This window comes from Hyalella azteca, unplaced genomic scaffold (genome assembly GCF_000764305.2).
Source record: "Hyalella azteca isolate HAZT.00-mixed unplaced genomic scaffold, Hazt_2.0.2 contig10176, whole genome shotgun sequence".
Taxonomy (NCBI): domain Eukaryota; kingdom Metazoa; phylum Arthropoda; class Malacostraca; order Amphipoda; family Hyalellidae; genus Hyalella; species Hyalella azteca.
In genome coordinates this window covers 48,580-67,780 of record NW_025940222.1, presented here as the reverse complement: position 1 = coordinate 67,780, position 19,201 = coordinate 48,580, and the positions used below count along the sequence as shown (strand labels likewise).

Below are 19,201 nucleotides of genomic sequence, written 5' to 3'. Positions count from 1 at the left end.
CACAATCTTCTCTTGATTTCATCTGCGTGAAGTACGCATAAATTATGAACATTGAAACGTATAGCAGTTCTCAAAATCCTTGAAATAGCATATAGTTTTTCACAGAGTATGAAAATCTGAGGATAACGATATTCATGACCAAACATTCATGGTATATGATTTTGTTCGAAAGCTGAACGATCTGCTGCGTAAATGTAATATTCCGGACGGCTGAAACAACTAAATTTTCTTAATACAAGTACTATGAAATTGTTTAGTTATTACTTACATATTTTTCTACCCTGAACAACGATCATAAATCTTATAACTGAATTATTCCAATCTTTTTTTTTTAATACTTACCGCCAGAGTTACGTTGAAATATTGCTGAGTCCGCCACGTCCAAGAAACGCTGGCGGAGGTCCCGGCTGGCCAAATACTAATGCGGGGGACGTCGGCTGCCGGGGGTTAAATTGCAGTTAATGTGGCGTTGGCACCGGGGAAACGCGGGAATATCCACCGCACTGACGTTCTTAGGCCAGAGCAATTTCAGGAGCCGCCATTATAAACCAAAGGAAAATTAACGTGTAAATGAATTCGGAAATTAATGCAGAGGCGCAAGTATCCACTAATGGGGAAATTTTTGGGTCTTAAGTTAAGTGATCACTCATGTGACAACGCGACGATAAACACACTATCATTATGGACTGGATCGAGTATTTTGAATATTCTTATATTATTAAAGATTAATTTATTTATGATGAACTACATTGAATATCATGATATTTTAAAGCAAGTTTTAAAAAGAAATAATAGTTCACTTCTCTTGCTCTGTAATGGAAAACTAGAATATTTGATATACATGTGAGCGTATTTAGGCTCTGCTGGCCTGTAATGCATTGCTCAGGGCTAGAGTTCTCATGAGCGAGGCTGTTCATAAACCTGCTCATATTGAGTACACTCAAAACCCACTTTGATTGAAAACAATTTCCGTATTTATTCGTGTTTATAATATTTTTGTTCGTGCTATTATTTCCATTTTTCAAATCCTTCATTTAATACATCAAGACTATTACTGAGTCTGATGAATCGAAAGTTTGATTTGAGCCATCATCTCAATGACAATGAAAGTGAACTTCAGTGAACAGCGGCAGTCGTTTGGTCAGGTATATTAATTAAACTAGTGATATGATTTCATCGTGCTCATATTCAACTGTAATAAAAAGTGTATTCCATGAAATGATTCTATTTAAAGACTTATTCAAGCGATTTGTATTATAGCGATCAAACTGCAGGCATGCGCAGGCACGAAGCTGTCGAGTCGGCGCATGCCGATGACAGAGATAGCCGAAACCATCTTATGGCGATTTTTTATTCAATTGAGGAGTTACGTTTTGCTTGCTTAATTACTCAACAGATGTATCTATAAAACGGAACAATAGGGCAAATAAGTAAAAAAGCAAGACCTAACATCTAATTGGGGTCAAGTCAATGTAGTCGATACTACTGACCATAGAATGGTCAGAATTAATCAATCATTTAAAGTTGTGCATTGTCGAATCGAAATATATATATACCACTTCCGAACACAGAATGAATATAACATTAGCAGACGACAGGACTAAAATACCAGTCAGACGACACCCACATAAATAAGGAGCAAAGCAAGTACAACCTGCCACCCAACAGATGCTGATTGATAGTTAAATTTAACATAAATGGATCATCAGAAGTAACACAAATAATAAATAAGTTCGAATTATCCACATCACAGGTATGAACCACCTGAACTCACTACACTTACACAAACAAAGGAACAGTCTTAGGATAAAACTTCATATCATACTGTTTACGATACGGTTTGACCCACAGTAGGAATGTGGGTTGAAGCTGTTTAGTGTGCGTAACGAGTATTTGTTTCGAGACGGTGAGACCGAGCTTAGAGCAAACTGTGCGCAATGGCTTCGAAAAAACTGGAGCTAAATTGCGCGCCAGAGAGGTTCTTCTGAACTCACGGGCACGCAAGCACGGTCTTTAGTTGAAATACATTAGCATTACTTTCGAAACAAATATACTTTTTGTAGATCCTTGTATGGAACTTCTCCGTGTATATAATCGGACTACATTAGGTTAATAGTGGAAGTGCGTATAAATGTGAGTAGAGTTGGTAAAGAAGTTAGTCAGTCAGAATGTCAGTAGAGTTTCTCACGTGGCCGGTTAGCACAGCCGTCCTCGTCGCTGGTGTCGTCGCCGTAGAAGACGCCGCACCAAACGAGCTCTCCGTCGCACCGCCGCCTCTCGTCTATGCAGCGGCCGGTTTTGGCGCACTTGAACTCATCAGAGCGGCACGCGCCTGCAATCACAAGTAATGCGTTAGGTTATGTTAAGACTATAATTGAGAAGGTGTGAACACGGAAGATAAATCTTTTCATAATATCGTAATAATCTTTTGTTATACTGACATCTATTTTATGCTATGTTATCAGTCTTCCTTCCTATATACTGCTTCTCCCGGATGTTCAGCTACATTATTTTCTATAGTCAGGGTTTGAAAAAAATTTAAACAGTCGTGGATATGCAAGATCTGATATTAAATAAATGCTCATTCTATTATTTCAACGAATTTTATTGCACATGTAGTACTTCCGAAAGCTGAATTTTCGCACCTGCTTAAAATGGAATGAACGTGGAAGATTCGAGGAGAAGCGAGTGGTTCATTAATTAGCTAAGCTGAGCTCACCACAGAGTGAGTGTTTCGTTATAAAAAGATTTTACTGATGGAGGGATTACCGAGAGAACATGGCGCCTCTCTAGTGTTTCAGCTATATATTTTAGGCGATAACTGATGACAATTGTTCTGAGCGATTAGTGATGACAATTGTTCTGAGCGATTAGTGATGACAATTGTTCTGAGCGATTAGTGATGACAATTATTCTAAGCGATAACTGATGACAATTGTTCTGAGCGATAACTGATGACAATTGTTCTAAGCGATTGGTGATGACAATTGTTCTGAGCGATTAGTGATGACAATTTAAGAAGCACACGCCTGCAATCACAAGTAATTCGGTAGGTTATGTCAAGACCATAATTGAAGGTGTGAACACGGAATATAAATCTTTGCAGATCACGAAATAATCTTTTGTACTGGCATGTATTTTATGCTATGTTATCAATCTTCCTTCCTGTATATTGCTTCTTCCGTAAGTACGTGCAGCTCAATTACGTTCAATAATCGTGATTTCTAAAACAATTTAGAAATGGTCTTTAATTTGAAATATCTGATGTTAAGTTAATGCTCATTCTATTATTTCAACGGATTTTACTGCACATGTAGTACATCCTTAAGCGAAATTTTTGCTACTGATTAAAATCAAATGAGCGTGGAAGAATTGGGGAGAAGCGAGTTGTTAATTAGCCGGGCTGGTGCTGAGCTCACCTCAGAGTGAGTGTATAGTTATAAAAGATTTTATTAAATGAGGGATTACCCAGATAATATGGTGCCTGTCTAGTGTGCCAAACATATTCTTCCAAGATTCATGATAAAAGAGTCATTTATCCACTTAGCCATCACCTTAATTTATTACCTACGCCGACTCATGATGTGTTACACACACTTACTGACTCATTACATCAGCCGTGTACTCACAATGCTTCTCATCACTTAAGTCCCCGCAGTTGTTAAAACCGTCGCATTCATCACGCTTGTGGACGCATCTGCCGTTGTCGCACACGAAGTGTTCACCGGTGCAGCCTGCGATGAGTCAAAGAAGCCGTGAATGTCGGGTTACAGCAATGTCAAATCCCAGCGGATATATATTTTTCTGTGTTATTCAATAATTACAGCAAAATAGTGTATGACTAGTTAAATTAATAACATGAAATTAAAAACATTCAAACCCTAACATGCAGTGGGTTCAGCGGCCCAAAATCTTGCTGTGTGAAAAAAAATTAGGCCCAAGAAGAAGTTAAACTCGACAAGTCAACATTAGTCATTGCAGTTTTACGAAAGATTGAAAAAATGTATAGTGGAACGTAATGAGTGAACTTGGAATAATTAATTTAATTCGAGCAATAAAAGAATTATTGAGAGCAGAAGCAGATCCTTATACTAACTCGAAATAAAAGACGGTAGAATTGCGAGGAAGCATTTGACTCATCAGGCAACTCACAGTCGCGCTCGTCGCTGTCGTCGTCACAGTAGTTGATTCCGTTGCACCTCTGCGTCTCAGGTATGCAGCGGCCGCTGTCGGCGCACTTGAACTGATCGGAGCGGCACGCGCCTGCAATCACAAGTAATTCGGCAGGTTTAATCTAAGACCATAATTGAGAAGGTATAAACACGGAAGACGAAACTTTCCGGATCACGAAATAGTCTTATTTTATACAGAAATGTATTTTATGCTTTGTTATAAATCTTCCCTATTATATACTCCTTCCGGATGTTCAGCTCAATTATGTTCTTTAATCAGGGTTTCTAAAAAATTTTAGAAGTGGTCAATGCAAAAGATTCTCACTGGGTTGGCACTTGCATGTAATATAAATTTTGAACAGCAAAAAATGAATTCACTTATTCAGAATAATTTTATCAAATTTGTTTCCATGATCTGGGTAAAAAACTGAAGCCGTAGATCTATTGATCTAGAAGCTGAATGCCAACACCTCATTGGCGCAGTTTATGATTATTTTCAACTCTAAACATTACTTAAAGATATGAACAACATTTGAACTTATTAAATGAAACTTACTCACGCCGAGTTACCATATGGACATGGTATGCAGACTAACAAGCTATGTGAATCGAAACAAGGAAAGAGTTTTATAATGGATTCTCCCAGTGACTCGGGATAAAAGACTCATTCATCCACTTAGCCATCGTATTAATTTAATACCTACGATGACTCATGATGTCATGACCGCACACTTACTGACTCATTACCTCAGCCGTGTACTCACAATGCTTCTCATCACTCCAGTCCCCGCATTGGTCGCTCCAGCCGTCGCATTCCCAACGCTTGTGGATGCATTTGCCGTTGCCACACACGAAGTGGTCGCCGGTGCAGCCTACGATAAATCAATGAAGCCGCGAATGTCGGGCAAAGTAATTTATTTAAATAACTTATTTTATACAGGGTGATCGGATTTCCTGAACGCGAGACGCGAAAGAATAGGTAGCTCGAGGTAAAAATGCGATGTATGCAGAGCTGGGCAGCGCTACTTTGAAATGTAGCGGCGCTACCGCTACCGCTACACCCACTAGATAGTAGCGAGTGCTACCGCTACAGCTACAGTAAAATGTAGCGCCGCTACATTAGCCGCTACAATGGCCAAAATTATTGGAAATCTCTAAATATATATTGTTCTGCTATTGGGATTTACTCATAAACACTTATTTATAATAAAACATTTTCAAAACATATCAATGTAACTTTATTGCAATTAACCTAACCCAGTGATTCCCAAAGTGGGCGATATCGCCCCCCTAGGGGCGGTGGAAAGATTTTTGGGGCGGTAAAGAAGAAGAGGGCGGTAGGAGGGCAATAAGGGGGGCGGTAGTCTGAAGTCAATGTCAGAAGTTCGAACGTTTTTTTGACGATTTGTGCACAACACGTGCAGCACATGACTCCCAGCGATGGTTTTTTCACCCAGATCTGTTTTTAGCGCATTTTCTCATTTATGGAAAAAATTCACTATTGTGCTCGCGATGTCCGTCTGTCTGTTTGTCCGTCCGTGACTTCACGTTTTCGTCGACGAGAAAATGCGCTCTCTGTCACTCACTGCAGTGAGTACTGAGTTATATTTTTTTAACCTCTCCTGGGTTTACGTCTCGGACAAATTAACGGCCGGACTCGCGGCCGGTCTCACGGCCAATTTCCAAATTCTATGATCAAGGAATATCTCTCAAACTAATGAAAATTTTTTCGATCGTGCCTTCGTTTGCGAGTTTTTTTTATTTCACCTTCATTCGTGATATAAACAGCAATACGTGCTTAAATTCGCAGTAATCAAGAAATTTTTTCTAAACTTCTGAACAGATTTGAACGAAACTTAGTATTTAAAAACCTAACCTCAGCAACGGCGATGTTTAGAATTTTTTTCGTTATGCCTTCGTTTGCGAGTTATACGGCTATACGTATAAGACTCTTGGTTAAACCGGCCGGTAGAAAATCTGGTCGTTCCTCCTATATCTGTATAGCTCGCGAACGAAAGCAAAATAGAATAATATACGTTTAGAAATTACTTTTCAAAGACAACACTTACAAAGAATCCAGTGTCTCCAATTTTACAGATGTACAATGAATTTCTCATTTAATTTTCGAATATTCTGTCAATTGATTCATGCATTGCCTCCGACTTCACACAAGTATGCAAAATTTCAGATCAATTAGACAGGTAAAAGTGTGTCAAATATCATTTATAAGATTTGTAGCTGACAAAATTATTTTGTCAATTTTTTAATATTGACAATTTTTTTTTCTAAAAATTATTTATTCTGTCAATTGATTCATGCATTGTCTCCAACTTTACGCATGTGTGCAAAATTTCAGATCGATTGGACAGGTAGAAGTGTGTTAAATATCGATTATAAGATTTGTGGCAGACAAACAAACAAACAACAAGAAGTGAAGTTAAAGAGAAGTGCTGTAATAAAAATTGTCACGAGCTAAATTTGTTGAGAGGTTAGGTTTTTATATACAAAGTTTCATTGAAATCTGTTCTGTAGTTTAGAAGAAATTTCTTGATCGCCGCGAATTGAAGTTTCAAATTACCCGGCTATACGGGCCGAATATAAGGAAATGTGAAATCAAGAATGACGGTGAAACGAAAAAAAACTCGCAAACGAAGGTAAAATCGATAAAAAATTTATCACGAGCTAAACATCACCGTTGAGAGGTTAGGTATTTATATACAAACTTTCCTTGAAATTTGTTCTGTAGTTTAGAAGAAATTTCTTGATCGCCGCAAATTTAAGTGACAAATTACCAGGCGATACGGGCCGAATATAAGGAAGTGTGAAATCAAGAATGACTGTGAAACGAAAAAAAACTCGCAAACGAAGGTAAAATCGATAAAAAATTTATAAGCTAAAAATAATTACCATTTGGTAGTTAGAAATGTATATACAAAATTTCGTTCAAAAATGTTCAATAGTTTGGAAGAAATTCTTTGATCACTGCGAATTCCGACCTGTTTCGCAATGTACGCTCAAGTCAACATTAGTCATTGCAGTTTTACGAAAGATTGAAAAAATGTATAGTGGAACGTTATGATTGAACATGGAATAATTAAATATAATTCAAGCAATAAGAGAATTATTGAGAGCAGAAACAGATCCTCATATTAACTCGAAATAAAAGACAGTAGAATTGCACTGAAGCGTTTAACTCATCAGGCAACTCACAGTCGCGCTCGTCGCTGTCGTCGTCACAGCTAGTCGTTGACTCCGTCGCACCGCCACGTCTCGTGTATGCAGCGGCCGCTGTTGGCGCACTTGAACTGATCAGCGCGGCACACGCCTGCAATCACAAGTAATGCGGTGAAGAATTTTCGGATCTTAAGTAGAAAATTCTAATATGTGTATTTATTTTGTTGTGATCACGAAGTGATTAATCGTCCATATTAATGTGTAATTAATGATGCTATTGCTTCAATTAATCTTCTCAATAAAATGAATTTGTCTCGAAGGGAAAATGAATGAATACATCGGGGCATCTTTATCGGTTATTAGCTTTTGCGTTAGTAGGCGGGCTGCATATGAGCTCTTCCCCAAATGAGTGTTTAGCTTAACTAATATTTTATTGAATGAGGTGCGTGGGAGAAGAGATTACCAGGCGAACGTAGTGCTGTTGCGAATGGATTACCGAGAATATTAATGCTGTTACGAAGGGATAACCAATTATGTCGAGAAAGCAAAGGTCAGAGCAATGTATTATCAATCAATAAAATTGATTCACATATTCAGAATGATTTGATCAAATTTATTTTCATGTTCTGGGCAAAGAAAAGCGTTGAATATCAACTGACCAAGAAGCCGGATCCAAACTGCACATTGACGCAGATTATAGTACTTTTTAGCTGTAAACATTAACTAATGATATGAACAATATTTGGACCTTATAAATTAAACTTCAACTCACACTTACTCACCATAAGGGCATGAAATTCCTACTAACACGCAATGTGAGTCTAAAAAATAATGTAAGTTTTTGGACAGGATTCTCTGAGTGACTCGTGATAAAACGCATGCATTGACCCACTTAGCCATCATAATAATTTAATACCTACGGCGACTCATGATGCGATGACACACACTTACTGACTCATTACATCAGCCGTGTACTCACAATGCTTCTCATCACTCCAGTCCCCGCAGTCGTTCTCGTCATTGCATTCCCGACGTTTGTGGATGCATCTGCCGTTGCCGCATACGAAGTGGTCACCGGTGCAGCCTGCGATAAATTAAAGTAGCCGTGAATGCAGGGATAACTAAATGATATAGATAACTAATTTTATGCACGGTGACCAGGTTTACTGAACGCGATGCGAAGAAAAATGTGTAGAGGTAAGAATGTTATGTATATGTTGATTAAAATATCGCATCAGAGGTGGTGGCAAATTCTCTATATGCAACGGGTTCAGCGGGCCCAAATCTCCACGTGGAAAGAAAATCTAGGCACCCGAAAAGGATAAACCAAAAACTCAGATTTAGTCATAGCATACTTGCGAAACATTGAAAATAATTCGATAGTGAAACGTTATAATTGAATGCAGTCAAGGGAAAATTCATTTTTATTCAAGAAAATGATTGAATGTTAAGAGCACCAAGACCCTCATATATTAACTCGAAATAATTGACAGTAGAACTGCGCGGAAGCGTTTGACTCATCAGGCAACTCACAGTCGCGCTCGTCGCTGTAATCGCCACAGTTGTCGTCTCCGTCGCACCGCCACGTCTCGTCTATGCAGCGGCCGTTGGCGCACTTGAACTGATCAGAGGGGCACGCGCCTGCAATCACAAGTAATGCGGTGAAGAATTTTCAGATCCATTGGAAAAAATTCTAAGGTTTGTATTCATTTTTTTGTGGTCACGATGTAATTTTCCTGCCTCATTAATTAATGTGTAATTAATTATGCTATTATCTTAATTTATCGTTTAAGTAAATTGACTTATTTCGAAGGAATAATGAAGACTTTGAGGCGTTGTCATCGGTCATTAGCTTCTGCGTTATTAGGCGGGCTGCATATGAGCTCATCCCGGAAAGAGTGTTTTGTTCTAATAAGATATCGGTGAATGAGGGGAGCAGGGGAAGGGATTGCCAGGGGAATGTGGTGCTGTTACGTATGGATTACCGAAAGTAACAATAATGTTTCATAGGGATAACAGTTATGCCGAGAAAGAAACGGATAGAGCAATGAAATGCCAGTTATTTGAATTCAATTCATATTAACCACAAGGAACCGCACCTGGAGACTCAGACTCACCTGCACCTGTAGAAGTTTGTTGTCCTGCAGCTGCGGTTGCCGCGGCTGCCAGGAGCAGCAGCAGCCTGCAGCAGCTGCTCGTGCCCTGCAGAGCAACAAGAGCTGTGAGTGACGTCGCCTGATAAGCACTGGTGTTTGCTAACATTCTTGCTATCACAACTGGGAGCATAAAATTAACCTTTAACAATGATTAACCTGATGCCAGTTGACTTCATGGCTGCAGGACTCGTCGGGGGCGCCCATTGATCGCTTGCTTTGTTGTGCTCATAAGTAAATATCAGTGGAGAATGTCCCCTGTTATCGAACTGAATAGTCATATGTCGGTAACTAGTGACGCAATGAATGATTTTCATGACGTCAATAGTGCCGCAATGGGAGACATGAGCAACGTTGCTCACGCCACTCACGTCACTCACAAAGAGCCTGATGAGCCAAATAGATGAAAGCGACTAGGAAATCGTCAATAAGATATGCTCTGTTTTCTTCAATGAAACTTGGTTTTTAAGAACAGCTTCTGCCTAAAAACACCAATAATTACCCTGATTGTATCCTTACATTGATAGGAAGTTTTTATAATTATGCTCATAAGCTTGGATCTTGAACACTCGAGATTTTTTTCAGATTTATACAGTCGCACTATTCATTCCTTTCTTACGTCTCATAGAATAGAACCATATTTTACTTCACAATTCAGGCAGTTTCCGAACAAATTAGCTACTTAACTAAGTTTTTACGATCATTTCACTATACACATTCCAACTATTTGAGATAACATTATTCAAGATTTTATAAAGTGCACATTTTGCTGTAGGCTTCAGAGATGCATAGTTTGCGACTGCGTTTAATATAGGATTCCGATATTTAATTCTTTTGAAAAAGCATTTCGATCACAAAACCTAGCGACACTAAACAAGATAAGTGTCCATGGGAAGGAAACGGGAATTCAACCGAGCATCGGCGTCGCCAAAACACAAACGGTCTTCCAGATCCAGATGAACAAGTTCTCCGACGCAGAACAGGTTCTGCTCACCCGACAGGTTCTCGCGGCCTGCGCCTCGCGACTGAAGTTTGTGCATGCAGACGATCGTGCATTTATATAAGGCCATGCATACACGCGGAGCTTCGTGAGATTTAGAGCCCCGTGGCGGCAAAAATGATTAATAGTTAATATACTTTCCATATATATGAAATAAACCGTGGGTTTAATTTATATGTGCAGTTTTTTTACATTTCTCTAACTGCAGGTGACCAAGCCCCGCATCGTAATAGGTGCATCAGCATGTTTTTCAAGCCAAAAAAGCACAACCTTTGCATATTTTTAGTTCAATTTCTCCATTTTTATCCATTTTTATAGTTAGTTTTCAAGCATAGCTGGTAAAAAATATATGTTATAGCAGTATCAAGTAAATGTATGCACGTACGCATGGTCTGATATTGTAGCGCAGTCCCACGCGCAGCAGCGCACCACACATTGTTTCGTTCAGTCTTGTGACGTGACCGCAAGGAACGTCACTCCTTCAATGGTCGAGAAATATTTCCTTGTAGCGCCCACTACAATTAACGAATGGTTGCGACGTGATGATAGTGAGGGAGTCCGTAGATTAGGTGCAAACAAGAACGGCTATTTATTTCCTTGTCACCGTGTGTTTTCTGAACAAGAATAAAGCCTATGCACTTCAGCATAAATTTATGAATGCTAATTGTAATTGTGCAACAAAATTAAAGGCTAAATATTATTTGATAAAGAAAGTCCGATTATTTTCTGTACGACCGAGCTTGATCGACCAAGGGCGGGGAGGAATCTGATAAAAAAATCAGATCTGATAAAAAAATCAGATCTGATAGAAAATCAGTTACTTTTTACAATTAATTGAGAATTTTGGTGCACTGTTACCTCACAATTTAACTAGACTTTTACAAAAACTTGTGAAAATCGTTGCGTCGTTTGACACCAGAGGAGGTGCACTCGTTCTCCAATTTCCTGGTGCATCGAGCAACCGCAAGTCTTTTAAACTGTGATCAGAAATGACGTCCGAAATATTATTCATATTCCATGCCAAAAAATACATATGCTAATGAATGATCTAATTATTATTTATTCTCTTATTCACATGTGCAAAACAGATTGAACTATGTCAAGTAACCGATTTTCTTTACGGAAGATACTTTACTATGACTTTTGCAAGAAGTTTGTTGCTGCGCCACTTGTAATTGTTAATAGTATTGTATATATAGTATAATAGTATTGTATATATAGTATTGTATATATAGTATTGTATATATAGTATTGTAATTGTTAATAGTATTGTATATGTCCGTACTGGTTAGTTTTGCTGACCACCACCTTCTGCACCGCGTACCTTCTGCACCGCGTACCTTCTGTACCGCGTACCTTCTGTACCGCGTACCTTCTGTACCGCGTACCTTCTGCACCGCGTACCTTCTGCACCGCGTACCTTCTGTACCGCGTACCTTCTGTACCGCGTACCTTCTGTACCACGTACCTTCTTCACCGCGTACCTTCTGTACCGCTTACATTCTGTTCCGCGTACCTTCTGTACCACGTACCTTCTTTACCGCGTACCTTCTGTACCAAGTACCTTCTGTACCACGCACCTTCTGTACCAAGTACCTTCTGTACCACGCACCTTCTGTACCAAGTACCTGCTCTATTGAGTAATTTGTTCGAGCTGAAATTTGTTCAATAGTTTGGCAACAATCTGTTATCTACCTTTTCTTTATCCTTGTTCAATATAAAGAAGTTTCCCGGCCAATAATTCCTCGTGTATTGAGGTGCGGCGCTGGTGAGGTGATGCTGGAATGATAGTGTTACTTTGTGGTCGTCCAGCTTGAACTCTACCCATGCATCATCACTCATGCGCAGCCACTAACCACGGTCAAACTTCTAATTCATTCATTTAATAACAATTGCGTCAATTGAATGATATTCTTCGGCTCCATCCTATATACAGACTCTAGTTTTAAAGTGAGACTTTCAAAATAACCGGCGTTGCTCAAAATAGATACATCCTAAGATTTAATGAATCTTGATTAAAAAAAATTAAGGATTAAAATTTCTTTGATGTTGAGTTCTATTTTGATTGCCGTTATGAAGGTTAAAGTAAAGTGGAATTTTTTTAATCTCATTTATTAATTCTACTGCAACCAACTACTAATTTAAATTTTTGATACTATATGCTTGCAAAGGCTCATGATCATTCCATATAATACTAATACCCAGATATATACCGGCATAATAGGAGGTGAGGATCCGGGCTAAAGTTGCTCCTATATATTGACAAGGCTTCAAAGAAAAAACAAAACCTTAGTATCCTTAGTATCTAATAAATAAACTAAATAAAAAATATGGACTAAATAAATATGGATATGGACTAAATAAAAATAAACCAACTATACAATTTTTCTAATTTGAATTGATTGAAGATGTTTATAAAAATAACTTATTCGCTCCAAATACCAGAAATGTCACTTCCCATTAAAATTTTGGAGGTATTTAATATAATGAAACAATAAACAACTGATCCCTCATTAGATAATGACGACGTACGTGTATTCGTAGCGTCACTTAAGAGTCAAATTTTGAACGAGCGGCGCACCGCGAGACGATCAGCTTTGAATTAACTGATTTATATTGCCGCTAGAAACTAATATTATCGCACTATCAAGCACGTACAGGGATAATGTAATGCACGTATGGATATGGACCATACTGTAGTTGTTATTAAACATTTCTATTTTGCTCCTCTCAATCGCGCGTGTCAGAATTTTCATGGGGTGTACTAACACAGCCCGAAAATTAAACCTGGCAATCACCCGTGAGACAATATTCAAGGCAATGGTAGCAATATGCCGGCTATATATACATTTCGCTCAGCTAATCATAACATGCATACGGTGGATATGGTATCAATGGGCCACCATTTGTCTGTACTCCTGTACTAGTACTATTTCAATGTTGACAGTACGCACAGCGCTATCTGCTGGATTAACTGAAGAATTTCAACACTAGAATATTATGCGCGCCTCTCTCCACAATTCGCATGCACTGCGCGTAGCATCCTGACTGAATTTTCCATTGCGTGTAAACGGAATTTTCGATCTGAACAGGTTTGAAATTTCCACAAATTAATCTTTCAAAGTCTACTCTAATTTGTTGTCATTTTTAAATTTTCTACGCTGGGTGCGGTTCTTGAAAGATGGCTGCAAATCCCTTGTAATGGAATATGCGTTTGTAAACAATTTTAATGGCATTTTAATGTTTTGAGGTGTCTGCATATTTTAAAACATATTCACGGTGAAGGCATATACCCATATGCCAAGTTTCTAATTTAGTACTTAATCTGTCAACAAAGCATTTCATAAAGAGCAAGGTTCCTCATAGTGATAGTAGCTCCCTAGCGTAGGATGTTCTAGTTGCATTATTTTCTTTGGAACGATTCACTGCCCGTTCAATAGATATTAATATGAGTTGAACGACGATGCATTGCACTTTGAGGCGAAAAGTGAACATTCAGTGAGACGGACCTCGCTTCAAGTTTATTTCAGATGTGAGCAGTTATGTGGGCCATTAACACCTCTTTAATGTGAGCATATAAGCGTTGTTGATTAAGTGCGAAGCATTTCTCGTGGAGGTACAATAATTATACACTGAAGCTTATTACTTTAATGGAGGAAGTGATGTAACTGAAGTTGTAGTAGATATGTAGTAGCTTTAGTTGCGGGATACAAAAGATTTCATATACTATATGGCAATGCAAGTACGTAGAGTCAACCTGGTTATATATTTATTAGATAGTTTTTTTAAATCATATTTATAATATAGTGGAAAGCCTCAATGCTAAATTAATCGTATACTTCTGTACAGTCGAAATATTTCCACGTATTGGAATATTAATTTGACTTCAATATGCATCTTTGAACAACTCTGCCAACTCTTTGACTCTCCGTCCCCCATTTGTTTTTAGCTGCATGGCTTTATATTATGTACCAATCTACCACTATTAGATTCGCTAGACAAATCTTATTATAGTAGCTTGAGAAAAATCAGCATAAATTATTAACCCATAGATGGACCCTTATTTTAACTCAGAATGCTTGCACTCTTCTTAACCTTCACTTAACTTGCACTCCTCTTAATAAGTGGGCAAGCTGCTTGTTAAATTCCCCATTATATTGCGTTATCACTTGAAACTTGGCAGATAAAAATTTGTCAGGCGCATAATTTGGGCAACATTTGGAACTTCAATTGTGTTGTAAAATTTCCTAATCAACTTCATTATTGGACACAGATAATCACCTTCACCCGGCTAGACTTGCGAGAGAAGTGAAATTGTATCGATGTGTCCTTCAAATAATTATAATACTTTGATTGCACGTTGATAATAGTAATACTTTGACTCATGTTACTTACATCATGGGCAGTTGTTCGACTCCTGACGTTCATGTTTCCGTCTTTTACGTCTTTCGTAAAGCTACTTTCGTATTTCCGCGTCTTAATCTCCTACTTGATGCAATATGAACAGAACATGAGTAAATAAATATGTATTTTAAAAAAATTAGAGTGTACAGGCAAAATTTTGGGGCACAGAAGCTCACTTCTTCGTCAACTGGTGCAGCCGGCGCTACTGCGTCACTGACCAGACCAGACCAGCCGCTATACTTTTTTTTTTTACTTTTTTCTTTTTCTCTCTTCTTCTTCTTGCCACACATTTCCTACCACACACAGCAATCCCCCAATTGTGACCTTTTCCTGTGTGTATCATTAGAGTTTAAACAATCTTAGATAAGTTTTACCTATAGCCAAAAACCATAAATTAACCTAACCGAACTGAACACAGCCTGACATATCCTAACCTAACCTGTAATAACCTAATCTTACCTCACCTAACTTCATCTAACCTTACCTTACCTAACCTTAACTAACCCAACACAACCTAACCTAACTTAACCTATCCTAACCTAACCTAACCTGAACTAACTTTGCCTTACCCTAATCAAATCTAACCTAACCACCCTATATGATTGTCGCCATATAGGAACTTGTTCCTGGCTTGAACCTAACCTCAGCAAGTGACGTATATTTTACTACATGTTTAACTTCCTACCTGTTCTATTTCGATACCGTGCATGATTGTGGCCGGAGTTTGCTTTTCCAACACTCACTGAACGTGTTGGAAATGCGAACTCCGGCCTGAATTCTCCAAACTTTAAAAATCTGGGGGTCGGGTTTCTGCTATCAACCCTGTCAAAATTTAGCCGCGGCAGACGGTTTGGTTTCGGTACCAGTCTCGGATTAGAGATGATTCAAATGGGAAATGGCCGCATCTCATAATTAGCCGCCCAGTAGGAGCTATTTTGGGTAGTTTCATGGGAAAAATTATAAGGGTCAAATGACACACGAAATCAGCGGCTGGCCAGGCCACCATTGGCTTACCCTGCTCAGTAGCTGGCCTGAATTCTTATAGCGCGAGCGCGACTAGCCCCTGCCTTTAGTTGTGGCGCTGCATGTGCATTGTGCATGGGTACGAACTTATCAACACGCGAGCGTTTAAACACTCTTGCATTGCGTGCGTGTTGCTCACACGGGAGATGCGTGAGATTCAACACGCGTGCGATGCGTGTCTGTCAACGCGCTTGCTTTGCGTGCGCATAGAAAAACACATCGGCATTATGTTATCTTCAACACGCTTACGTTACTTTCATGTCAATGGGGTTGCTACTAATGCTCGCCAACGCGCGTTTTCAGCAGCGCATGCGTGAACAGGGCTATCTTCAATACGCAATCTAACGCGGACATTTCGTTTCTGTTAACAAATATGCGAATATGTACAACAACACGCGTGCAGTACGTTTTCTTAAACACGCTTGTATTACTTATATGTCTACGTACATATGTGCGTCGCATTCTAGCAACACGCACAAATTGCAATTACAAGCAAACAACTGATAAACAACCCCCAAAATACTCCCTATTCTAAGGTGGGGTTACCCGCACCCCCTACTCCCACTACTCCCGACGCTCTGCACCGGCTCTGGTGTCAAACTCAAACTGTCAGTAGCTTGGTGCATTTCGTGGTGTTGTGTGGCTAATTAGACATGCTTCTCGTTTCCATCGTGTACCCTTAGTGTGAACTGCTAAGCAAACTAATAGAAAATAATGGAGTTTCTAAAAACTTAACATGCTAATTTAGGAATCTTTAGAAACACATCTTCCTAAGTGTTTAATGTCCAAAGCTTCCTAAAGTGAAGGTCTTTGGCGGTTAGAACTTTGAACTACCGGCAATGACGACATTCAAGAACACACGGTCGAGCTTCGATATTTTTGCTGAAATTTTTGACTGTGGGGTATAATGACACGAACGTGTTATTTCAGCTGTTCGTGTTATTATACTCGAGGTTATAATTTCTGATCCATCGGCCAAGACATCATCAGGATCGTTTGTGGACTTAGAACCGAAATCTTAGATTCAAGTCGGTTAACTTCGAGCCGAGTAGTGGCATCTGGCAACCTTACCAACTGGTCAGCGAAGAGCTTGCTGCTGAAGACCCGTTACAACAGGGTTTACAGAGCAAATTTGCAAGGTAACTAAGTTGCACGGTTCCGTTATTGTGAACTCTATTCGAAGTGAAATCAAACTATTGGTATTTGCACGTGTGTATTTCGTGAATTTTAGGAAACAAGATAGGGAAAAATAGTTGAAATTAAGCTCTGTAAATACAATAGGCTGTTTTATGCTAATACTGTATTTTAGGAGAATTTTAAGGACTGATTCAACTGATTATTGCGGGAGAATGCTTAACAGTATAGGCCTTATGTGAATATTTGGTGATCGTGAATATGAGAGAAGGTTCAATACTGGTTAAGGTGAGATAATATTTTGCTCAGCCTTACGTGGTAAATGTTTGGTACCGGCCCCTACTACCGCAACAGGTAGGAGTGTTTGGTACGGGTAAATGGGTTGAATGTTTCGTACATTCAACCCATTCTCGTTTTGGGAAATGTGTGAGAATGCTGGCTGCTGGTGAATATTGAAAATTATTTTGCTCGGGCAATGTGCGAGGGTCTTGCAATTCTATAAAATATTAGAGAGTGTTATGGGTAATGTGGAAAGTCGGGGTTGAAAGTTGTATTAACTGATAATATTTCCGTTTCAAACTCGTATTTACTTGTCACTCGCTTCATTGTGCTACGATGATACATGTCTAGTCTGCTCATATATATATAGCGTACAGCGATTCAAATGACCCCCTGAGGGGGCATTTTTTTAACGCATTTTTCAGATTCGGCCGTGTCTGTCCCGAACGTATCAGGTACCGAATACGCGTGCCCCACGATCGCCCCAAGCTCGACGGGTATTTCACAAGATTCTCTTTCGGCGCTTATTTCGCTCCGGCAACCGGAACCTAAAGCGGACATAGAGCTTCTAATTTACACCGCAAAAAAACTTGGGGCGACCCTGAGCCAGCGGCTGACAGGCATCCAAATTTTGATAGGGAAAGTAAACAGTGCAAAAAGTTTAAATACTTAGTCGATGGTTGCAAAAAAACACAGCTTCAAAACTGCTTAAGGTACCAGTTTCTCAACTTACTAGTTGCATTTACGAGCGCTGCCTACTCCAGCACACCGATGGTCATCATACGTCGTAATGCGGCTTGAACGAAATTCTACCTGAAATCCTGTTTGACGGCAGATATCGAGGAAACGTCAGGACCCTGAGCTCAACACTCGGAGCCATTAAAAGGGAATTTTTGTTTTATTTTCATTGTAATATGTGTGAATTTTTTTAATTCTGTACGTTACCGAGTTAAAAGACCTTGAAAAAGCAAAAAATCGCAGTTAAGAATAATCTCCTACGAAAAATCTGTATTGGACGCAGTGGTGGACTTGAAAATTTGCTTGTATGAGTATTTGCTTAAAAAATAACTTTTCATACTACGATTGGTGGTTTTATCGGGAGAATGAACATTATTCGACATTTATTATGTAAAAACTTATGACTTAGCAACACGGTTGAACTAGTATAGTTTATCCATGAGGCCATTTCCTGTCGCGAAGAAAACGGAGCGTCGTTTGAGGTGGACTGTCGAAATGTAGAATCAGTCAAGCTTCAGAAGTCAAAAATAGTGATGAAAGTACGTTTCCAGGCTTTAATAACTTCCTTAAATTCTTAAATTAATATATATGGAAAATTTGTGATAATTTGCCCCGAAACATGCGCATCCGCTACTTGAATCGACGGTCGTTTCTTCCGCAATGTAAATAAATCATGAATTCACTAAGATATGGGCTCAGGAGGAATTGTCACGGAACTCTTTAATCTTATAAATATTGGCAAAAAAGGGCCCCGGCAGTCCCCCCGGGGACCCTTAGAGAATATTTTAGGTTTCTTCTAATTATTATTTGCGTAAATTTTCTTCAATCTTGGTCGTTACCGAGTTATAAGACCGTTAAAAATAAAAACATTTGAGATATGGCGCCTTCACGTTCGGGCCCAAGGACTACAGATACATGGCAGGGAGCAATTTTAATAATTCATTAAAACGATTTTTAACGGAACATATGAGAAGTTTTTTTCAAGATATTAATGCTAAAGAGCTGAAGTTACTAACCATTAAAGAATGGAGTGTCTAACTTAAAAAAATAAGTTGCTAATAAAGTACTTCGGAAGTGAGCAGAACCGAATTTCAATTTATTTTTGATCGTTAAATTTCTAATAA

General features: G+C 38.9%; 1 long non-coding RNA gene across 2 annotated transcripts; it reads right to left on the bottom strand.

Moving 5' to 3' along the window:
* Positions 1-3,629: 3,629 nt before the first annotated feature.
* LOC108668658 lies at positions 3,630-8,971 on the bottom strand. Of its 2 annotated transcripts, XR_001930610.2 has the most exons (4): positions 8,880-8,971; positions 4,937-5,044; positions 4,153-4,263; positions 3,630-3,734 (listed from the first exon to the last, which is right to left on the bottom strand). It is a non-coding gene; the product is annotated as an uncharacterized LOC108668658 (long non-coding RNA). The 2 variants fall into 2 exon arrangements; XR_001930611.2 differs by lacking the exons at positions 4,937-5,044; positions 8,880-8,971 and adding an exon at positions 8,326-8,353.
* Positions 8,972-19,201: the final 10,230 nt, after the last annotated feature.